Source organism: Heptranchias perlo, chromosome 13, assembly GCF_035084215.1.
Source record: "Heptranchias perlo isolate sHepPer1 chromosome 13, sHepPer1.hap1, whole genome shotgun sequence".
Lineage (NCBI taxonomy): Eukaryota > Metazoa > Chordata > Chondrichthyes > Hexanchiformes > Hexanchidae > Heptranchias > Heptranchias perlo.
The window spans coordinates 23,073,061-23,096,578 of NC_090337.1; the positions used below are offsets into that span (position 1 = coordinate 23,073,061).

Sequence of the window (23,518 nt, forward strand, 5' to 3'; positions counted from 1 at the left end):
ATGTGGATGGGGCCTCCTCAAGCGGCACCCCTCTTTGTTGTGTCAAGTTGTTCAGGGCACAACACAATAATGCATCCCACTCTGTCTGGTGCTTATTGAAGCGCTCCCCCAGAACGATCAAGGCACCAGATGTGCATCTTGAGCAGCCCTATAGCATGCTCAATTGTAGACCTAGTAGCGATGTGGCTGTCGTTATATCGACGCTGTTGCACGGTGGTGGGGTTCCTGAGAGGTGTCATGAGCCACGTGTGCAGGGGGTATCCCTTGTCCCCAAGGAGCCAGCCCTTACGGGTGTTCGGCGTGTGGAAGAGGGGCGGGATGTTGGACTCCCGGAGGCTGAAGGAATCGTGGCAGCAGCCAGGGCTTCTGGCGCACACGTGAAGGAATCTCTTGCGGTGGTCACAAATGAGCTGAGTGTTGGAGTGATGAACCATCCTGGCTCATGTGGAAGTGCTTGTATTGCTATATGGGTGCAATCGATTACACCCTGCACCTGTGAGAAGCCAGCCACAGCGTGGATTCCCACTGACCTCTCCGTCTGGTTGAGGTCATCCATGGGGAAGTTGACATAGTGCGAGGCCCTGCAAAACAAGCCATCGGTGACCTGCCTTATGTACTTGTGTGCCGATGACGGAGAGACCCCAGCGATGTCCCCGGTGGCACCCTGGAATGATCTGGAGGCTAAGAAGTTGAGGGCAGTGGCAACTTTGATCGTGACAGGTAAGGAGATGCAGCTCGGCCCAGCCGGGAGCAGCTCGGCATGAAGGAAGCTGCAGATGTCTGCGATTACCTGGCAACTGACTCTGAGCCTCCGTATGCACTGCTCCTCAGGGTGGTCCAGGAAACTGAGCCTCGGTCTGTAGACCATGTTGCAAGGGTAGTGCCTCCTGCGACGTCGCTCTCTCTGTTGTTGCCCTCCATGCTCTTGTGCAGGTGCCTGTGGCACAGCACTGTGTTGTTGAGTTCCACGTGGTGGAGGTGGACGCTGTGCCTGACGAGGCTGGTGATGTTGCTCGTCCTTGGATGAAGTGATGAACGCAGCCATGGCGCCCCCCCAATCCTGGCGGTGAGAGTTTGAGGGGGTCCACAAAGTAGATATATATTTGCACAGCAGAGTTTTGGGTGGAAAGTAAGAATTTTGAGTAGAAAGACAAAGGTGTTGCAGTCAAAACTTTGTCTGAAGTGACAGAATGCCCTGCTGCAACAAATGAGGTTTTCTCCCCACCTGTCAAATAATCCTTTGCATCTCCCACTGGCTGTTGGCTGAAACACGTCTGCTAAAACAGGGAGTGTTTCCCACAGCACGAGAAACACGCTGAGGATCCTTCAAAATTGCACCCCTGCTAAAATATCTACTCAATGAGGTCTCTCAACTACCTTAACTATTTGTCAAGGTATGTAAATTATCATCCCACCAGCTTTAATTGCCGGTGGGAGTCCCGCATTCGGGAGGTACCCGAACGAGTCACTGGGGAACCCGGAAGTCAGCGGATTGGTGCCAGGTTCCGAACCCGCTCCGGATTTATACAATTTTGGGGGCCTCCCGCCCCCGCTCCACCATCCGAAAATCGACCCCATATCTCTCTTAAGACCTTTAAAAATCTGTATGTTATTGTTTTGCCTGTGCTGGATTGAAATTTAGATCACAGAGGTAAAAGTTAAAGCCACTTGCTCACAGCAACACTAAACCTATCCTCCCAATTGACCAAAAACGTGCATTTGTTAAGGTATAAATAATTACAAGGAGCATTACACCTATATTTTCTCTTTGTAGAATATGTCACTTACAAGGTGTGCAGTTTGTTTTCACGCAGTTGCAAAAATTATACAAAAACAAAATACTGTGGCTGCTGGAAATCTGAAGTAAAAATAGTTATGTTGGATATAAAAGGTACTAACAAGGCAAAATTGTGTTAAGTTCAAGAGTCAGTATTTCAGACCAAATCCCATAAAACTTCCACAAATCTCTCATCCTGAAAAGCTAATATTCAGAACTAAGCTGATTTTCTGAGACCAGTTGGTCTTAATGCAGTGTCCTCATATCCTGAGACTGACATTCAATCATCTTTTTCTGAAAGTTAAAACAAATTATTCTCCAGTCTTTTGGAAAAACAGAAGAAAATGCCAGTTTTCAAGAAAGTAGTCAGAATCATTCTGAATCATATCAAAATATTATTCTATTATAAGTATATGATAAAAGAAAGCTGCAGTACTGCAAACAAACAATTCCACATGACAACAAATTCACTATTGTAGAAAATGGCATCATTCTGTGACTAAAAGTATTCAAATGTTGTAAACTGTATCTATCCTTTTCCACATACAAGTATGGAATGGTAAATGGCCATTTAATCCAATGAAGTGCTCTTTCTAGATATGTTAAATTTGCACTAACATGGTATCCAATTTATTTGATCTCTTGGTGAGCAGGATAACCAGAGATTATACTTCCAGGAAAGAAATCTAAAATTCCTCCCCGACTCCCAGGTATTAGAGTGAAAATTCATGCCTCTCAATCTTTTATTGAAATCAACACAGACTAGCAGCCTGTTCAGCTGGCATTCCTGTGGCCCCAAAAAGATGACTGGAATCACAGAGCTCTGTTCATCTAAGTGTACTTTTATTCCAATACCTTCAATCCTATTCTTAACCCACAGTATTGCTTACAGAGAGCGGTTTCTGATTTTTACTAGGGTCCTACTGCAGCCTAAATGCGAAAATGGTTCATCCATTGTACAACAAATTTACTGAAGCAATATATCACATGACTAACAAAGTAAAAATATCATACAGCTTAAAGATGCATGCCACGCAAATATGATTACTGTCATAATATAGCAATACCACTTTACAAAACTTAACATACAAGCAACTGTTTTCCATGCCCCAAAATCTCTTTCTTTTAATTGCATTATAATTTTATTGCTCTGGCTTTCATGGTGTCATTACAGTATTTGCTTAAGATGCAAACACTTCATTTGTTTTATTCTTTTTTCCTCCCTCCCCAAAACTTTCCCTTTTCTCTATTATTTGCATCATTCTAAAAGATATTTTTTCTTTCTACTTTGCACGTGAAGTTTTAGCTGTTGATGGTGTATTATTACATCCAGAAGGACTTATCTCACTGTCGCATCTCCAATGACCAGCACTTTGAACACATTTTTTCCCCATGTTCCAGGCCTGATTGAGTGACTCTGATCACATTGTGCAACCTCAGCATCTAAAGACTTCATAAACATCCTCTCAGTGACAAAAAAATAATTTCATCCCAAACAACATCCCTAGCTCAGAGGTTTATGGCTTAAATTGTATAAAACAATGAAAACAATTAAATCTTTTTTATTTTTAATATTTTTATTCAGCCAATCATTGTAACTTTTCAGCCTGATTGTCATGGTGCACACTGGGTAAGTTTCCAAAGGTGCAGGATAACAATTTCAGCTGCTGTGGTGTCTTTCTCTCTCATGAAGAATTTGTCCGCCGTAGCTAGAAATCCCCAGCATCCAAAGGCCAGGTGAAACTTCCAACTATGGTATTGAAACAGGCTCCAGCTCCCAGATAAAGGGGAAGGTGTCCCCAAAGGAAATTTCTTTGAGCTGAGGAGTGAGATCAGCAAAATGCAGTAAGAAGCAGAGAGGGGGGAAGGCACGGGCACTCAAGGACAAGAGAATGGGAGTAGCAAGAGGCAATGAGAGAGCTCGGGCACCGATCAAGGGGACTGCTCTCCTGGATGATGTTGAGCTTCTGGAGTGTTATTGTGGCTCCCATCCAGACCAGTGGTAAGTATTCCATCACACTCCTCACAAGCCTTGTAGATGGTGGAGAGGCTTTGAGGGAATAGGAAATGAGCCACTCATTCCCTCCCCCTTGCTCTTCTGCCACTCACCTCACCCATACACTCCCCTAGTGCAGGTGATAAGAAGGCAGAGGCTCCCTTACCCTCACCCAGTTTCCCTCCTATCCTTCCTTCCTATCTGTTTCCCTCAGAGGATTTGTTAGCTTTCAAAATTCAAGTTTTTTTAAAAAATCAAATTAGGATGAGGAAAGAAACTGGTGATCTGCCTTTCTTTGTGTCCTCTCTCTCTGTCTCATAGATACTAGAAATTAGAACCTACAGCAATTAGCATTCAACTTTTCTAATTGCCAACAAAATACAAGTAGAGATAATTAGTTGGCTTCAAAATTCAACAGTTTTTTTTGCAAAAAATTGAAGTAACATTATATGAAGACACAAACAGTCCTAGTCTCTATCCTCTCTCTGACCCTAAGCTGTCTGTCTCTTTCTCAACTTAATACATTTCCTATTGGAATTTGATGCAGACAAGTGTAAAGTGCTACACATAAGAAGGAAATATAGCTGACATGTGTAATGCATGAATGGTTTTAAAAAAGCTAAGGATGAAACTGAAAGAAACTTAGGAGTCTTTGTGGACTTGACACTAAACACATCCAAGTAATGCAGAGTAGCAATCAATAAATAGGATATTGAACTACGTAGTCAAAACAGTAGAATATAAGTCACAGGAGGTAGTGATCAAACTTTACAGTGCTCTAGTCAGACCACAGCATCAATATTGCAATCAGTTCTGATCACCAAAAAACAAGAGGGACATTCAAGTGTTGGAGGCAGTACAGAAGAAAGCCAGCAGGCTCATCACCAGCGTCAGGGACCTCAGTTATGAGGAATGACTGGATAAACTTAGGCTTTCCAACCAGGGAAGGGGGTGTCCAAGAGGTGATCTTATAGAAGTATATATAAGATTGTTAAGGGAATAGAAAAAGTTTCCCAGAATATTATTTTAAACTGCAGGATTACAATAAGTAAAAGATAACTTTAGGACTGATAATCATAAAATTCTTCTTTACATGAAGAGTGATCAAAGTATGGAACAAACTTCCATACGTAGTGGAGGCAAAAACCTTGGAATCATTTAAGACATAATTGGATTCGACAATGGGGGAACACTAGGATCTCTCTGGATGGATGAATTAAGATAGACCAAATCGCTCTCTTCATCTAGGATTATCGTGTGACCATTTATCCAACATTACTACAGCAACTTCCGATGTCCTGCAGTGCCATATGACTTCATCTTGACATTTTCAACACCAGTAATTTGATTGGTTTTAAACATCTACACCTGATGTGCAACCTCATTATACGTACATGAATAGAATTCATCTGCTTCTTGCAGAGATTTCACACTAATATTTGCTTTTAACAACAATTTTAAGCATAATGAGAAAACTATCTGCCACTTTATTAATACTAAATATGAATAAAATAACCCCCAGTTACAATCTATAAAATATGTAATTAGTCTTTTGTAAAGTCAAAATTACAGTAAACGGTAGTTGTGGAGTTACTTGGATGCTGCTGCTAGTCATTTTTGAATGGAAGACTAGTATACAGCGCAATAGGTTACTGCTAAGCAGTGTTTGATACACCACTTATCACAGGCACAAGGAAGCATGGCTGTCCAGAGGCAGAACACATGACAACATGACAGCATCAGAGCATTTCAAATTAAGCAAAGAACGGGGAAAATCAGCCAAAAATGACTACAATATGGGATTAAAATTCTCCATGCGATCAGAAAAAACAAATAGCTTCTAAATCACTGCTCTTGAGCTGCACCATGTCTTACAGTTGGGATTCACAAAATAATCTGAAAAAGTGCAGTTATTTGCAATGTTTCCAGAACTGTTAAAAAGAAAGGAAAGTCATTCCGCCACAAACACAAGATGGCTGGACACAACCATTTTTTTTTATTGCTAGATGGCAGTTTTATTTAAATAAACATCACAGTTTCTGTTAACTTTAGTGAGGGTCACGTTTCGAATTCCTGCTCAGTATTGCATTTGCCTTGCATCTCTCAGACGCAGCTATTTGTTTCTATTGTATAATATCTAAATGTTTTCAATTCCTGCATATTACAAAGCATAATTAAGAAAATATACAAAATATGCAAATTTCTTCATTAGGAATTCACTAGTTGATTATTTTCAAATTGCAGACATGATCAAAAATATTCCAAAGGAGAACATTAATTTGTACCAAAAGGGGAAATATGAATTATATTTCTCAAATATACATGTCAAATCCTAGCTAGCTAGATCCTGACACTTGCAAAAAACTGAAAAACATTCAGTACTAATGATGAATATCAAAATATCAATTTTTTCTTAAAAACCATAAAAAATGGCAAAAAATGTCAATTAAATTAAAAAGCAACATTTATTTTTCAGCAATGAAAATGATCAATTCTGGGTTACTTAGTTCGTGCTAGCGGCTGAAAAGGATTCATAGTAATGTTGGAGAATGAAAATAATTTAAATAATATTTTCTCTTATGTTGGCAAGTAATTTTTTTTTATTCGTTCATGGGATGTGGGCGTCGCTGGCGAGGCCAGCATTTATTGCCCATCCCTAATTGCCCTTGAGAAGGTGGCGGTGAGCCGCCGCCTTGAACCGCTGCAGTCCGTGTGGTGACGGTTCTCCCACAGTGCTGTTAGGAAGGGAGTTCCAGGATTTTGACCCAGCGACAATGAAGGAACGGCGATATATTTCCAAGTCGGGATGGTGTGTGACTTGGAGGGGAACGTGCAGGTGGTGTTGTTCCCATGTGCCTGCTGCTCTTGTCCTTCTAGGTGGTAGAGGTCGCGGGTTTGGGAGGTGCTGTCGAAGAAGCCTTGGCGAGTTGCTGCAGTGCATCCTGTGGATGGTACACACTGCAGCCACAGTGCGCCGGTGGTGAAGGGAGTGAATGTTTAGGGTGGTGGATGGGGTGCCAATCAAGCGGGCTGCTTTATCTTGGATGGTATCGAGCTTTGAGTGTTGTTGGAGCTGCACTCATCCAAGCAAGTGGAGAGTATTCCATCACACTCCTGACTTGTACCTTGTAGATGGTGGAAAGGCTTTGGGGAGTCAGGAGGTGAGTCACTCGCTGCAGAATACCCAGCCTCTGACCTGCTCTTGCAGCCACAGTATTTATATGGCTGGTCCAGTTAAGTTTCTGGTCAATGGTGACCCCCAGGATGTTGATGGTGGGGGATTCAGCGATGGTAATGCCGTTGAATGTCATGGGGAGGTGGTTAGACTCTCTCTTGTTGGAGATGGTCATTGCCTGGCACTTGTCTGGCACGAATGTTACTTGCCACTTATGAGCCCAAGCCTGGATGTTGTCCAGGTCTTGCTGAATGCGGGCTCGGACTGCTTCATTATTTGAGGAGCTGCGAATGGAACTGAACACTGTGCAATCATCAGCGAACGTCCCCATTTCTGACCTTATGATGGAGAGGTGGTCATTTGATGAAGCAGCTGAAGATGGTTCGGCCTAGGACACTGCCTTGAGGAACTCCTGCAGCAATGTCCTGGGGCTGAGATGATTGGCCTCCAACAACCACTACCATCTTCCTTTGTGCTAGGTATGACTCCAGCCACTGGAGAGTTTTCCCCGATTCCCATTGACTTCAATTTTACGAGGGCTCCTTGGTGCCTCACTCGGTAATTGGCCGGATTGGATTTGTCCTGCTTTTTGTGGACAGGACATACCTGGGCAATTTTCCACATTGTCAGGTAGATGCCAGTGTTGTAACTGTACTGGAACAGTTTGGCTAGAGGCGCAGCTGGTTCTGGAGCAAAAGTCTTCAGCACTACAGCTGGGATGTTGTCGGGGCCCATAGCCTTTGCTGTATCCAGTGCACTCAGCCGTTTCTTGATATCACGTGTAGTGAATCGAATTGGCTGAAGACTGGCTTGTGTGATGGTGGGGATATCGGGGGGAGGCCGAGATAGATCATCCACTCGGCACTTCTTGCTGAAGATGGTTGCAAACGCTTCAGCCTCGTCTTTTGCACTCACCTGCTGGACTCCGCCATCATTGAGGATGGGGATGTTTGCAGAGCCTCCTCCTCCAGTTAATTGTTTAATTGTCCACCACCATTCACGACTGGATGTGGCAGGACTGCAGAGCTTTGATCTGATCCGTTGGTTGTGGAATCGCTTAGCTCTGTCTATAGCATGTTGCTTCCGCTGTTTAGCACGCATATAGTCCTGAGTTGTAGCTTCACCAGGTTGGCACCTCATTTTTAGGTATGCCTGGTGCTGCTCCTGGCATGCTCTTCTACACTCCTCATTGAACCAGGGTTGATCCCCTGGCTTGTTGGTAATGGTTGGGTGAGGAATATGCCAGGCCATGAGGTTACAGATTGTGCTGGAATACAATTCTGCTGCTGATGGCCCACAATGCCTCATGGATGCCCAGTTTTGAGCTGCTAGATCTGTTCTGAATCTATCCCATTTAGCACGGTGGTAGTGCCACACAACACGTTGGATGGTGTCCTCAGTGCGAAGACGGGACTTCATCTCCACGAGGGCTATGCGGTGGTCACTCCTACCAATACTGACATGGACAGATGCATTTGCGACAGGTAGATTGGTGAGGACGAGGTCAAGTAAGTTTTTCCCTGGTGTTGGTTCGCTCACCACCTGCCGCAGGCCCAGTCTGGCAGCTATGTCCTTCAGGACTCGGCCAGCTTGGTCAATAGTGGTGCTACCGAGCCACTCTTGGTGATGGACATTGAAGTCCCCCACCCAGAGTACGTTTTGTGCCCTTGCTACCCTCAGTGCTTTCTCCAAGTGGTGCTCAACATGGAGGAGGACTGATTCATCAGCTGAGGGAGGACGGTAGGTGGTAATCAGCAGGAGGTTTCCTTGGCCATGTTTGACCTGATGCCATGAGATTTCATGGGGTCCAGAGTCAATGTTGAGGACTCCCAGAGCCACTCCATCCTGACTGTATATCACTCTACCGCCACCTCTGGTGGGTCTGTCCTGCCGGTGGAACAGGACATACCCAGGGATGGTGATGGAAGAGTCTGGGACGTTGGCTGAAAGGTATGATTCTGTGAGTATGGCTATGTCAGGCTGTTGCTTGACTAGTCTGTGGGACAGCTCTCCCAATTTTGGCACAAGTTCCCAGATGTTAATAAGGAGGACCTTGCAGGATCGACTGGGCTTGGTTTGCCGTTGTCGTGTCCAGTGCCCAGTGGTCCGATGCCGGGTGGTCCGTCCGGTTTTATTCTGATTATGACTGTTCGTAGTGAGATTTTACAACTGAGTGGCTTGCTAAGCCATTTCAGAGGGCAATTAAGAATCAACCACATTGCTGTGGGTCTGGAGTCACATATAGGCCAGACCGGGTAAGGACGGCAGGTTTCCTTCCTTAAAGGACATTAATGAACCAGATAGGTTTTTACGACAATCCGGTAGTTTCATGGCCACCATTACTGATACTAGTATTTTAATTCCAGATTTTTATTTAATTAATTGAATTTAATTAATTAATTGAATTTAAATTCGCCAGCTGCCGTGGCGGGATTTGAACTCATGACTCCCGATTTTAGTCCAGGAAATAACCACTATGCTACCGTACCCTTTCTATCTGTGTGATTGATATGTTATTTAAGTGAAATACAACTGTAATTGACATATGAAAATAATCCTTAGTAATTGGAATCCATGTTCATGTATTTACTAAAGGGAAAGATAACTCCACATCACTGCTCCATGTTATCAATGGGTAATATTTATCTATAGAATAATATACTGGTTTTGCCTGTTTTAAAATCAACATATGTTTTTATAGTAATTTCCCGATTTAGTCCATTATCTTTGTTGCTGAACGTAACTTGCACACACAATTGATATTAGGCCAGGTAGATCCCCTGCTTTGGAACTTTGAGGCTCGTCTTCACGGTCTTTCTGGAGATTGACGGAGGGCTGCCTGTTGCTCCACCCACTCCCCCTTGCAAGTCTCAGATGAGTATTTGGAAGGCACATTCATACCCTTGGTCATTTTAAAATGAAAAATGAGAGAAACTCCATGAGTCAGAAGCTATAGGAGATGGTGCTTACTCATGGAGTTACCTTTCCAATTAAAGGGGGGAAAGGCAAGTATTTATATAGCGCCTCAGGATGCCCCAAACAGCTTCATGCCCAATTAATTACTTTTGAAATGTAGTCATTGTTATTATGTAGGCAAATACAACAACCAATTTCCATACAGCAAGATCCCACAAACAGCAATGAGTTGAATGACCAGTTAATGTTTTTGGTAATGTTTGATGATTGCAAATGTCACTCCATTATTTTAGACAAGGGAAAAGACAGGAAATTGCTGACCTGCCAGTATAACATCAGCTGTGGGGAAGTCACTGGAATCTATCATCAGGTACAGAATGGCTGAACACTTGGACAAGTATGAGCTGATCAAAGAGAGTCAGTGTGGACTGGTGAATGATTAGTCAGACATGACCTATCTAGTTGAATTTTTTGAAGAGGACACTGACATGATGGATGGTGGAATGTCTATGGATGTTGGATTTTCAAAAGGCATTTGATAAGGTTCCACAGAAGAGATTATCAAAAATGAAACCGCACGGAATTGGAGGTAACCTTGCAACACGGGTTGGTAATTGGTTAAGAGGTAGGAGGCAGAGTAGGGGTAAAGGGAAAGTTCTCTGGATCTGTACTGGCACCTCTGCTTTTCACTATATAAATGGTATGGATGAAGGAAGAGAGTATTGTATATCCAAGTTTGCAGATGACATTGCAAGTAGGCATAGTAACTTATCACAGAATGGTTACAGCACAGAAGGAGGCCGTTCAGCTCATCGAGCTCATGCCGGCAATTTGTAAGAGCAATCTAGTTAGTCCCATTCCCCTGCTCCTTCCCCGTAGCCCTGCAAATTTTTCCCTTCAAATATTTATCAAATTCCTTTTTGAAGGCCACGATTGAATCTGCTTCCACCACCCTTTCAGGCAGCGCATTCCAGATCATAACTACTCGCTGTGTAAAAACGTTTTTCCTCATGTTGCCTTTGGTTCTTTTGCCAATCAATCACCTTAAATCTGTGACCTCTGGTTCTCAACCCTTCCACCAATGGGAACAGTTTCTCTTTATTTACTTTATCTAAACCCTTCATGATTTTGAACACTACTATCAAATCTCCTCATAACCTTCTCTGCTCTAAGGAGAACAAACCCAGCTTCTCCAGTCTATCCATGTAACTGAAGTCCCTCATCCCTGGAACCATTCTAGTAAATCTTTTCTGCACCTTCTCTGAAGCCTTCATATCCTTCCTAAAGTATGGTACCCAGAATTGGACACAATACTCCAGTTGTGGCCGAACCAGTGTTTTATAAAACTTCAACATAACTTCCTTGCTTTTGTACTCAATGCCCCGGGTCTTGTGTTTAATTCTAATATTGCTGAATTAAAATGGGAGTTATTGAGGTTAAGTGACCTATTAAATTCTGGTTCTTATAAAATGTGAGCATGTCGAATTCCAGACATGGGATCTTCTAAAAATTGGCATTTTGAATTTTTATCTTATGATTGGCTGTGGTTTAAAAAAAAAGGGGTTAAAAAAAAATTAACGGGACAGATAAAAAAAGCTATCTGGTATCACCGTGATAGGAAAAGTCGCAAAGCTGGAACAGCTCGGAGAGTTGGCTATAATCATACCCACTAAAAGTATGTGAAAAAAATGAATTGGAAAGCTATAGTTGTGTATGACGAGCAAATTATAAAACTTACGACGATGGGAGATGTTGTTTCCCGGTACCACGAGAGAGCCAGTTTATATTAACTCCTTCCATCCCAAGAAGCCAGACTGTCATGCCAAGAGCAGTTCAAACAGATAGAAATAACCCAGTCGGTTGAGAACTGTCTGAGGCTTGCCCAGAACACAGGTAACAATTGGTATAGGTTATATATTAGTAAAATTGACCCAAATACTCGGAAATGCCAAAGGCTACAATTGACTGAGATAAAAGATTCCACACAGACAATGTTACAGTGAGAAAAAATTGATAAGAAAGGAATGTAAAACAAATCGTATGAAGAGAAAGCATAGGTTGGACAATTGGAAGTCCATTACTTGAGCTATGTACTGACACAGGGTACTAAACGCCTATCAGTTTTACCCCGCCACAGTATGATAAGGAAGTTCGACAAGTTCTGGGGCTATTCAATTTTATTTGAAACTATTCACGAATAGTAGCTCCAATACAAGATCTGAACAAAGAGGGGAGACCTTCCCTGACAAATTATATAACTTGCATTGAGAATGCTAAGAAAAACTCAACAATTGTATCAACACCTCCTAACTCAAGTGTTAAAACAAAGCACGACATGGAATGGAGGTGGACATCGTAAAAGAGATAGACAAATATGGAGACGTAAAGATCTGTGATAAGTGATATAGCAACTGCCTTTAATACGGGTGCCTCAGTTGTTAACACCATTGATTTGGACATCTTGAAAACACGGAGATTAGAACTTGGAGTTGGGAATTCCAGTCTGCAGTCCTACGTACATCTGTATGTGGGAGAGACTGTGTTTATTTCAGACAGGTTGCGAGCTCCAGAGAGAGAGAGAGAGAGAGAGAGAGAGAGACTAGGCAATCTCTCTCTCCTGTTTTGTTTTCCGATTTTGTTTCGGGTAAAGGGATTATTCCTTTGGATAAATAAATGATAAATGATGATTTGACAAATTAAACCCTTGGGCTCTCAAGAAGAGCCGCAATGGATTTTCTGTGTTTCTTTTAAAACAGGTGACCCTGGTTTTTGGGACCACATGAGTGTTGATAGTGCAGGATTACCAAGAGTAGTTCTTTGACATAAAATGGCTTTACAAAGTTACGGTGCAACCTTTGCTGGAGAAATTTGGTGCAGGAAACGATCCGGTGTTAAAAATTTAAGACTTTAGCTGCAGACATCGGCAGATAACAAATGTCACAGCGTGGTGATATCAACCTGATTCTCTTCTTTTGAAAACATTTTGATTTGTTTTGTTTTAACCCATTTATTGTCTTCCGAGACAGAGTGCTCGAGGTGGGGAGATATGGGAGTTACATCCAAAAGTAATTATGAGCACTTCATCTCTACTATAAAACCACAAAGCCTGGACATAATTTGTTTCTGAAATTGGAATTGATAAGAAAAATGTATATGAGTTGCTGTTCAAGCACTCGAGAAAGAAAATTTACTTGTAATTTAAGGGGATAATCAAATTATATTTTAAAATAGAAGAAGTCCAGTCTAAATGGTTCCTACTGAATGCTGTGTATCAAGGAAGAATTCTTTTCGGGAGGGAAGAAAATTTTACATTGACAAGTCCTGTCAGTCCAACAATACTGCTCTCAAGTTGGGATAATTGTGAAATGATAGAAGGGACTCGGGCACAATGTAGTGGGATATTTTGGGAAATGAAAAGCGGTTCAAGAAGAAATTATGTAAAATAAACAAATTTTGGGATATTGGAGCTGACTGTAAATATTGTATCGGACAGTAACATTGGTTTGGCAACATTAGATCAAAAGGTCAGAGATTTAGGGTCGCACATGAAAAATATATTTTAAAAAATAAATGAAAATACAGATAAGGAATTGTCTGAGGATCAAATACTGATCATACATTTGCAAAGGATAGCTACAGTGCTAGAAACACATGCCCAAACCATTAATAAATTAATAAAAGAGGAATATAACGTATCTTAGCAGGCAGCTGCTAATGACATCTGCAGTACATATGGTAACTGGATTGTGGAACAGATACAGGCAGGGGAAGTACCCTTATGAATCAACAAACTGAGGGTGAACCTGACCTGTGGGCATGATGGAGGTGGTACCTCCAAGCGGCTGTTAGCAAACAAGAACATCACCCCTTGCCAATTCAGGGCAATGGTGCGGGTGTACCCCACTCAAGTGGAGTGTAAACCTGACGGAGGAGGGCTCCTAGGGTTGGTACTAGTAATACTGGTGATGGCACCCGAAACCCAGGGATGAGAGGTGTAACAAGTACAGAATATTGGGGTAGTGAAGGACGGAATGCACATATCCCATCACAATAGGTTACCATATGCTGAAAAAAAATTAAAGCCGATTGGCTGGAACAAAATTAAAGGGATGTGTTACTAGACATACTGTCACTGTATGTCCACATAGTATTGGACACAGCCCAAAAGCACAGGGTGGGATAATTTACAACAGAAATGCGTATGTGTAGCCCCAACAGCCGAATAGCATAAAGATAGGGCACTTTGCACCCAAAATTAGAACCTCTGGGGACAGTCGGAAGTCCACAGCCCACTTAGACCAAAAGAGCAAATGGCTCAGATAGGTAGGTGATGCCGACAAAATCAGGACATTAGATAAGGCCATGCGAGGTCACCCGGGGTTGTTGGAGGTTACAGTATAAAATGAAGGAAAACATCCCTGGGCTAGAATTCTCTTCTAACCCTTGCTATTAAGGTATGAACCTAAAATAAATTTTCCTGTAGGCTGAACAGGAGGGAATGTAAGAAAAGCACTATACAAACTTCTGCATTATTAAACCTTATGTTAAAGTAAAATATACATTAGTTAGCTGTGAATAAAGGGCTTGCTGTCTTTATCAAACAAGCTTTTTACGACCTTGTAAAAGAGCAGGCCTCTGTGGCTGATAAGCACCTAGAGGCCATTAATCATTAGGGAGGTGGCAGTATCACTGGAGGAATGTACAAGGGAGTTATTTGAAAGTTTATTATGCTTGGTTATCGGATGTTTTAATGTCTGCTGTAAAGTCTGTAACATGTAACCTGTGAGTTACGGGTTAGGCATACGCACAGAACATCACGGAAGATAAATACCCGAAAAGGCTGTGTATTAAGTGCCGGACCAATGTTGCATGAACTCTATCGTTATTGGTCTAAATGATTATTAAGCCACAATCATGACCAAAAGGGGGGACTGTTAAAGTAAAATTTAAGCTGTTGGGTTAAAGGCAAAGATGAAGTGACTATTGTGTGCATGGCTGAGGTCACTGCCCCGAGACCACACTGAAATGCGCTTTGCGCAAACCAGACTAACCATAATTAAAAGCTTAAACATAACATGACAAATTAGTGTACTACTAAACAAAATGGACTCTACTAAACCAAATGGATTCTGCTCAAGATGGACTGTGTGAGAAGACATTAAAAAATGCTGAGTTTGTGTGTTTAGAAAGCTGACTTACAGTCTGGAGTTACAAAGACATTTCACAACGAGCTGATAAAAACTACAGAACCAGACTGGATAGACAAAGACCATACTGTCTTAAGTTGATAACAGTTGTTTTAATGTGATTGGAGGTCAATTGTTGCTGTGGGGGCCTAATTGGCTAATATGTAACTAATCAAGACTAATAATGCAATAGCTGCTGAAAGTCTGTACTTGAAAGGTATAAAAAAGCGCGACAACCATTTTGAAGTTGAGAAGGTGGCTGCGTACACTGCGGAGTGTCCAGTTCTTCTCCCAAAGTACTTTGTCCAAAAAAACTGCATGTTGAATCTTTAAGTCTGACTCAGAGTGGTGATTTTCCCACAACACCTCTATTTATAAAGCCTAGGATCCCGTATGCTTTTTTAACCGCTTTCTCAACTTGTACTGCTGAGAATCCCTACGTGGTCAGTTTTCGGTAAAATATTAAGATGCCTACGTGGCAAAGAAGCAGAATGCAAAATGGTTAGAAAGGGTTAATTAGTTAGTAACTGAGATTGGTACCGGTGGCCTGGCCCTCCTGCTGGGCCATATGTTTGCGTAGTCAGCAGGTTTGCATGGTCTTAGCAATGATAGGTCTTTGATGTGAGTCAAGGACTGGTCTGAATGTCTCCATGTTTATGGCAGATCAATATAGGTAACGAGCTTAGCCAAAGTTGAAAGACATTCCAGGTTGGGAGATAAGGAACAGAAGGAACAGGGAAGAACATTCCAAGTTGGAAAGTGAGGAAGTATCCCCTTTGATGTCTAACAGCAACATGATCAGCACATGGACGATCTATGATTGGCCGGAAATAATGTAACCTCGCATGGCAACCTGTGCCCGACTTATGATTGGTGTTGACCCTCGTTAAGTATGTTCCAACCCTATTGATTTGTATAAAAACGTGTGGATTTCTGTATGTTTTTGTTCTTGCTCTGCCAGCATAGAGGGACTCTATCAGGAGTCCAAATCCATGCTGCAGACTAAGAACCCTGCTATTAAAGTTGTGCTGAACTTTAAAATGTACTCGACTTCAGATTTTACTGAACCAGACTGAGGGGAAAGAATCCGGATCGTCACTGCCACCTTCAAAGACTTATGCACAAATATCCCCGGGTCTCTCTGTTCCTGCACCCCCTTTAGTTTATATTGCCTCTTCTCATTCTTCCTATGAAAATGTATCACTTCGTACTTCTCTGCGTTAAATTTCATCCGCCATGTGTCCGCCCGTTCCACCAGCCTGTCTATGTCCTCTTGAAGTCTATCACTATCCTCCTCACTGTTTATTACACTTCCAAGTTTTGTGTCATCTGCAAGTTTTGAAATTGTGCCCTGTACACCCAAGTCCAAGTCATTAATACATATCAAAAAAAGCAGTGGTCCTAGTACCGACCCCTGGGGAACACCACTGTATACCGTCTTCCAGTCCGATAAACAACCGTTCACCACTACTCTGTTTCCTGTCACTTAGCCAATTTCATATCCACTGCCACTGCCCCTTTTATTCCATGGGCTTCAATTTTGCTGACAAGCCTATTATGTGGCACTTTATCAAATGCCTTTTGAAAATTCATATACACATCAACCCTCTCTGTTACATCATCAAAAAACTCAGTCAAATTAGTTAAATACAATTTGCCTTTAACAAATCCGTGCTGGCTTTCCTTTATTAATCCACACTTGTCCCAGTGACTAATAATTTTGTCCCGGATTATCGTTTCTAAAAGCTTCCCCAACGAGGTTAAACTGACTGGCCTGTAGTTGCCGGGTTTATCCTTACATCCTTTTTTGAACAAGGGTGTAACATTTGCAATTCTCCAGTCCTCTGGCACCACCCCCATGTCTAAGGAGAATTGGAAGACTCTGGCCAGCATTTCTGCAATTTCCACCCTTACTTCCCTCAGCAACCTAGGATGCATGAAGGGTTGGAATTTGAACCAGCTGAATGTTGCAGTCAAGCGACACAGCATGACAACCTAGTTTCAGTTGAGACAAAAGTGATTAAGCATGTGGAGACTAGGTTAAAATTTGCAGAACAATCGGGTTACGAAGTAGCAACTGTCACGTGGGTGCATGCAGGGTATATTTGATTAACCTTTGAGCCATGTCCAATCACGAGTCACTGACTCAGATCGGCCAAAGCCACGATACAGCAAAAATGGACCCTACTGTCCAGATAACTGGACAAACTTAGATAAAAGACAGAACTAAAAGAAGGGGCTTAGCTAACGATGTAAAGTTATAATTAGGTTGTTTTTGAATGTTACCAGGGAGCTGGATTGGCTAAGGAATAAATAATGTAGTAACGGCTATCGGTGTGCTCCAGTCTTGTACTGTATATAAGCTTGTGAATTTTGTTGATCGGGGAGAAGGTGCTCGCACAGACTGCGGGGTCAGAGACCCTTCTCTCAGAGCTCTGTTTTAATAAACTGCACCTTTTACTTTACCACAGATTAGATGTGAATTTATTTTCACCCAACAAATTGGCGTAGTCGGCAGGATACTTCGGAGCTGGAAGACCGCCTGCACCAGTGAGTGGGGCGAGTAGTCAGATTTTTGACCGTCCAGAAATTGGATCACTCGGAAGGGCGGTGTGACAGCGACGCAGTATCCAAAGAATCTGGTATCCTTGACGGGTGAGAGATGCGGTTTAAATAGTGGTTAAGTTGATTGAAACCTGATGTGTTATTTCGGAATGTATATGTCTCAAGGACCCATACTGAGCCGGAAATAAGAGGGCGACTGGGCCCCACGTGAAGGCCAGAGTCAGTTGGGAATCCGAGACAGACTAAAAGTCTCTCTGCTGTGTTGCGTTGCGTTGCGGGATCTGTTGTATTGCATTACGTGACGTATTGTATTAGTGTATTAACGGCTGCAAGTGAAATAATCACCTCTGACAGCGATAGTTACAAGTCAGGACCGCCATCACTAGTGGTGGACGATAGGTAGACCTCTGAGAACGAGGGGGGACCGGAACGCGGTAAACTAATAACAAGAATTAATACATTATGGCGGAAGGCGGAGGCCCAGACTGGGGTCCGCCAGGATCGATAAAATGACGAAAGATGGGTGGGATCCACTAGGAAAACCAATAACACAACGGGAGTGGTGGGAAAAGCAGAAACAAAAGAAAGCTAAGAAAGCAGGAGTAATTTTAATACATCAGTTAGTAACGGTAACAAAAAGGGTTAAGACACAAACCAGTAAGATGGAAGTTCAGGAAATAAGAATAGCAGAATTAAAGACTTTAGTAGAAAGGATGGAATTGACAGGCAAGGGAAGAGTCAATGACAGGAGGCGGCCCCCGTAAAAGGAGGCTCGGATAACCGAGTCTATGTAGCAGCATTATTAGGGGGCCAACCGTGTGAAATGTTAGTTGACACAGGAGCATCAGTATCCTTGACTGATTTGCCCCTTCCGACAACCAAGGAATATATTATATATATGTATAGTAGGATTAGGGGGTATAAAAATTAAGGCTTATAAAAGTGAAGTACAAGTTTTAGAGATAACAGAAAAACTCCTCCCTGCCCAATTTTATGTGTGTCCAAATAACGAAGGTACCATATTAGGAATAGACCTGCTAAAAGAATTTAATATATTGGTGGACTCCGCGCAAAATAAAATTGTTTGGTCCAAAGGAGATGGGTCCAAGGTCAGTATAGATAAACCATGCACCAATTTGGCTAAGGTAGGGAGTGCAGCATCTTTGAGCAGGGATTGGGAACTAGAACGAAAACCATACGAGACCATATGCAAAATTATGAGAGGGGTTTGGGCTAAGACAAAACAGGACACCGAACGGGTAAAAATGGAGCCAATCACGGTTCCAGGTCCGGAACACAAGCCCCATAAGCAATACCCTATTAAACCAGAAGCACGGGAAACGGTACAAGAGATGCCCAACCGGTCTTAGTACGAGGAATCAGAAAGGTTTTCGGTCTCTTTAATTATAGTAGGAATTTTATACCGAACTTTGCAGCTATAGCGGAACCCATCCAGAAATTGGTGAAAGAGGGAAGTCCCGGTAATACCCCGGTACAGTGGGGACTAGAACAGGAGCAGGCATACGGGAGTTTAAAACAAGCGCTGATATCAGCCTCTGGCCTCGGTCTACCCGACATGAGGAAACCATTCCACACTCATTGTGAGAATGAAGGGGGGGGTTCTACGCCGCCGTGATAACCCAACAACATGGGGACAGGCGACGGCCGGTAGCATATTACTCCACTAAACAGTCATCCATAGCCGCTGGATTATCCTCCATACCAGACACACGATAGTAGAAATGTTAAATAATAATAAGCTACGGTCAGTATCTAACATGCGGAGGGCACGTTGGGAAACGGTCCTAATACCTAAGGACGAATCAGTGATAATTGTTAGGGATATGGGGGAAAATCCCGCTGAAGGGATCCTGGGATCAGGGGAACCCCACGTATGTGCAGAAGTAAATGAGGAAGATCCTCTGGAAGACCCACAGCTTACCCTATATGTGGACGGCTCCAGAAAATATGTTGACGGGTCTCCCCGAACTGGGTGGGCAGTCGTAAATGAAAAATTAGAAACAGTATTGTCCGGCAGATTGGACGGGGCATTATCAGCCCAAATGGCAGAATTAGTAGCACTCACTGAGGCCCTGACCCTGGCAAAAGGAAAAACAGTAAATATTTACAGATAGTAGATTTGCGTTTGGAGTGGTACACGATTATATGATAGCTTGGGGAAGAAGGGGATTTGTCACCGCAGGAGGAGATCTCATCAGGCATCAACAGCGATTAGGGGCCCTCTTGGAAGCTGCAAAAGCACCAAAGCAGGCAGCAGTAGTAAAAATTAAAGCCCATCAGAAGGTAGAAACCCGCCAACAGGAGGGCAATCGGCCTGCGGATTTGGCAGCGCAGCAGGCATTAGAACAGGAACTACCGGTAGCAAGTACACAGGTAGACCAGATAGACAAGGGAAGGTTGCACTGGGATACTGCGCCGGGAGAAAAGCAGGAATGGTATCGGGTAGGAGGTAGAGCGGATGATCGGGGGTTTGGTGAAAGAACGGGAAGGTAATAGCCCCCGCTTGTATTCGACAAACACTCTTGGAGTTACACCATGGCATAGATCATGCGGGCAGAGGGGCGATGACCCATCTGGTAGGACAAGAATGGTGGTGGCCAGGTGTAGGAAGGGATGTAGCAAAGTATTGTCAAAATTGTCTGACATGCGCCCAGCATAACCCAGGACGGCCAGTAAAAATACGAATGGCCCACCAGCCAAGACCTAGAGGTCCTTGGGAAAAGATACAAATAGATTTCACCGGACCGTTACCAAGTTCCAGGGGGAAGAGATATTGCCTGGTAGTTATAGACCAGTTTACTCGATGGGTCGAGGCCTTCCCTACTAGGGACTGCACAGCCACCAGAGTGGCGAGAATAATGGCAGAAGAAATAATTCCCCGATGGGGAGTACCAATCCAAATCGATTCAGATCAGGGGACACATTTTACAGGGAAAGTAATGAAAAAGATATGCGAATGGATGGGAATAAAGCAAAAATTCCATATTCCCTACCATCCCCAGAGTTCGGGAATGGTGGAACGAATGAACCGGACTTTGAAAACAGCCTTAGCCAAGGCGTATGGGGAAAAGCAACAGCAATGGGTAAATGTATTACCAACCGTGTTAACGAAGTTAAGGGCGAGCCCAAACCGAACCATGGGTTTGTCCCCTTACGAATTAATGACGGGGAGAGCCATGCAACTCCCCCATGGAATAATAACAGGAGGAGAGGATATAGGACCTCTGAGAGATAGAGTCCGTAGGTACGTCTTGGAACTAAGTAACCAGTTAAAGGAAATGAGACAACAAACTAGGGATAGACAGGAGGAAAGAGATAAAGATTTGGGATTAACCGCGTTTCCGCATGTCCCTCCAGCGGGAACTAAGGTAATGGTTAAAATTAATTACCAGAAAAACCAGGCTTTGCCCCAAAATGGTCAAGACCGCATCAAGTCCTTATTTGTGGAGATACTTGCGCATGTATAGATATAAAGGGGACAGGGCGGTGGAAACACTGGACTCAACTGAAGGTCTACAAGGACTAAAATGCATATTTGTGTATTTAACAGGTGATACCTGCAATCAATCTCAACAACCCTTTGGAAAGTTGTTAATACGTCTTTAAAATGTATTTGACTATAGTATTGTTTTGTGGAATATGTGTGGCGTTGACTGGAGTGACATGCCAGCCGGCATGGGAAAAGCGAGAGTTACATGTTAATACCTTTTTGTATATGAGTTATGTGTATGCAAGGGACAAGGGAGAAAGTGCGTGTTGGGTATGTAGCCATATCCCAATCCACTCCAACGGGGGAATCCCCCTTTGACCAATACCATTGAACGTAATTTAAATGGCTGAATGGTTAGTCAGTAGAAAAAATACGAGCAGTAGTACTAATGGTAATGACACCCAGAGCAGAAAACGGGAGGAACAAAGAGTACAGTTCAGGAGTGCAGGATATCCCTTAAACATGTTTGAAGGAAGGTACAAACTCGTGTATAACATAAGCGAAAAGCCACCGTACCTTATCCGCACAAACACAACTGGGGTAGGAAGACCCGTTGGGGCGATATGTTGGATAAGGAATGTAAGCAGAGGGGAAGGGAGGAATCTGGAAGCAGGAAACAGTAGTAGTAAACATAATTGGACAACACTCAAACAAGGTTCACCCTTAGAAGTTTGGTGGTTTAACACAACTGGTTTAACAAACCTCACTAGTGGGGGAAATGGAACAGAATCACAGGGAGTAACGGCAAGTCCGGCTTTTCCACATTCACAACGAATATGAACCTAACTGCCTATAACGGGACCTATTTTATTTGTGGACATAAGGCATACCCATGGCTTCCACGAAATTGGACTGGGTCCTGCTATTTGGGATATGTGGTGCCCTCCCTAGCAGATCATCACCATTATCGATCCAAAAAGGCAATTCCAGGAACAGAGCGGTTCTTCGCTATTTTATTCCCCGGGTATGGGACGGCTAGGGCAATAAAGGAAATTCGAGTCGTAGCATCGGTATTAGAGAAAGTAGCTAATGACACAGCTGAAGCCCTGTCTGAAATAAGTGCAGAAATGGTGGCTATGAGAACAATAGCTCTCCAGAATAGGATGGCCCTTGATTATCTCCTAGCTAAAGAAGGTGGCACATGAGCAACGATAGGCACTGAGTGCTGCACCTACATACCGGATAGCTCAGAGAATATAACCAATTTGGCCGAACATATACAAAAGGAGGTAAAGAAATTACACCAAACCTCAGGGGAAGGTTGGTTGGACTGGCTCTTCGGAGGATCATGGGGATCGTATTTGATGCCTGGATTTATAATTGCTGTTGTAGTGATGACAATATGTTGTGTTGTGATAACAATTTTGAAAGTATGTTGTAAATTGGCACTTGCTGGCATTCCATTGGCATCTGGAGTTGCAATAAAACCCCTGCTGTCAATGACAGACGAACTACAAGCAACGGGAGAAGATGACGAGTCTCACATGTAAAGAGTCACATGATGATCAACGAAGGACGAGCTCAGGACAATTGAGCCCAACCCTCAACACAGGGTGACTACCCGGTGGAGGGCCAGAAACGGCATTGGAAGTTGATCCCGGGGCAAAATCTAAATTTGTACCGGGACCAACAGGAGGGACTGAAGGGTTGGAATTTGAACCAGCTGAATGTTGCAGTCAAGCGACACAGCATGACAACCTAGTTTCAGTTGAGACAAAAGTGATTAAGCACGTGGAGACAAGGTTAAAATTTGCAGAACAATCGGGTTACGAAGTAGCAACTGTCACGTGGGTGTATGCAGGGTATATTTGATTAACCTTTGAGCCATGTCCAATCACGAGTCACTGACTCAGATCGGCCAAAGCCACGATACAGCAAAAATGGACCCTACTGTCCAGATAACTGGTCAAACTTAGATAAAAGACAGAACTAAAAGAAGAGGCTTAGCTAACGATGTAAAGTTATAATTAGGTTGTTTTTGAATGTTGCCATGGAGCCAGATTGGCTAAGGAATAAATAATGTAGTAACGGCTATCGGTGTGCTCCAGTCTTATACTGTATATAAGCTTGTGAATTTTGTTGATCGGGGAGAAGGTGCTCGCACAGACCGCGGGGTCAGAGACCCTTCTCCCAGAGCTCTGTTTTAATAAACTGCACCTTTTACTTTACCACAGATTAGATGTGAATTTATTTTCACCCAACAATGCATCCCATCCGGACCGGGTGACTTATCCTCTTCAAGTACAGCCAGCCTTTCTAGTAACTCCTCTTTATCAATTTTTAGCCTATCCAGTGTCTCAACACCTCCTCTTTTACTGTGACCGTAGCAGCATCTTCTTCCTCCTTAGTAAAGACAGATGCAAAGTACTCATTTAGTACCTCAGCTATGCCC

At 43.1% G+C, this 23,518-nt stretch overlaps 1 protein-coding gene and 1 long non-coding RNA gene across 2 annotated transcripts in view; one reads left to right on the forward strand and one right to left on the reverse strand.

Moving 5' to 3' along the window:
- Positions 1 to 23,518, reverse strand: part of ece2a (endothelin converting enzyme 2a) — a 236,088-nt gene that overhangs the window by 194,076 nt on the left and 18,494 nt on the right. The window lies entirely within an intron of this gene.
- Positions 17,150 to 23,294, forward strand: LOC137331032 (uncharacterized). The gene is made up of 2 exons (XR_010965356.1): positions 17,150 to 17,705; positions 21,187 to 23,294. It is a non-coding gene; the product is annotated as an uncharacterized lncRNA (long non-coding RNA).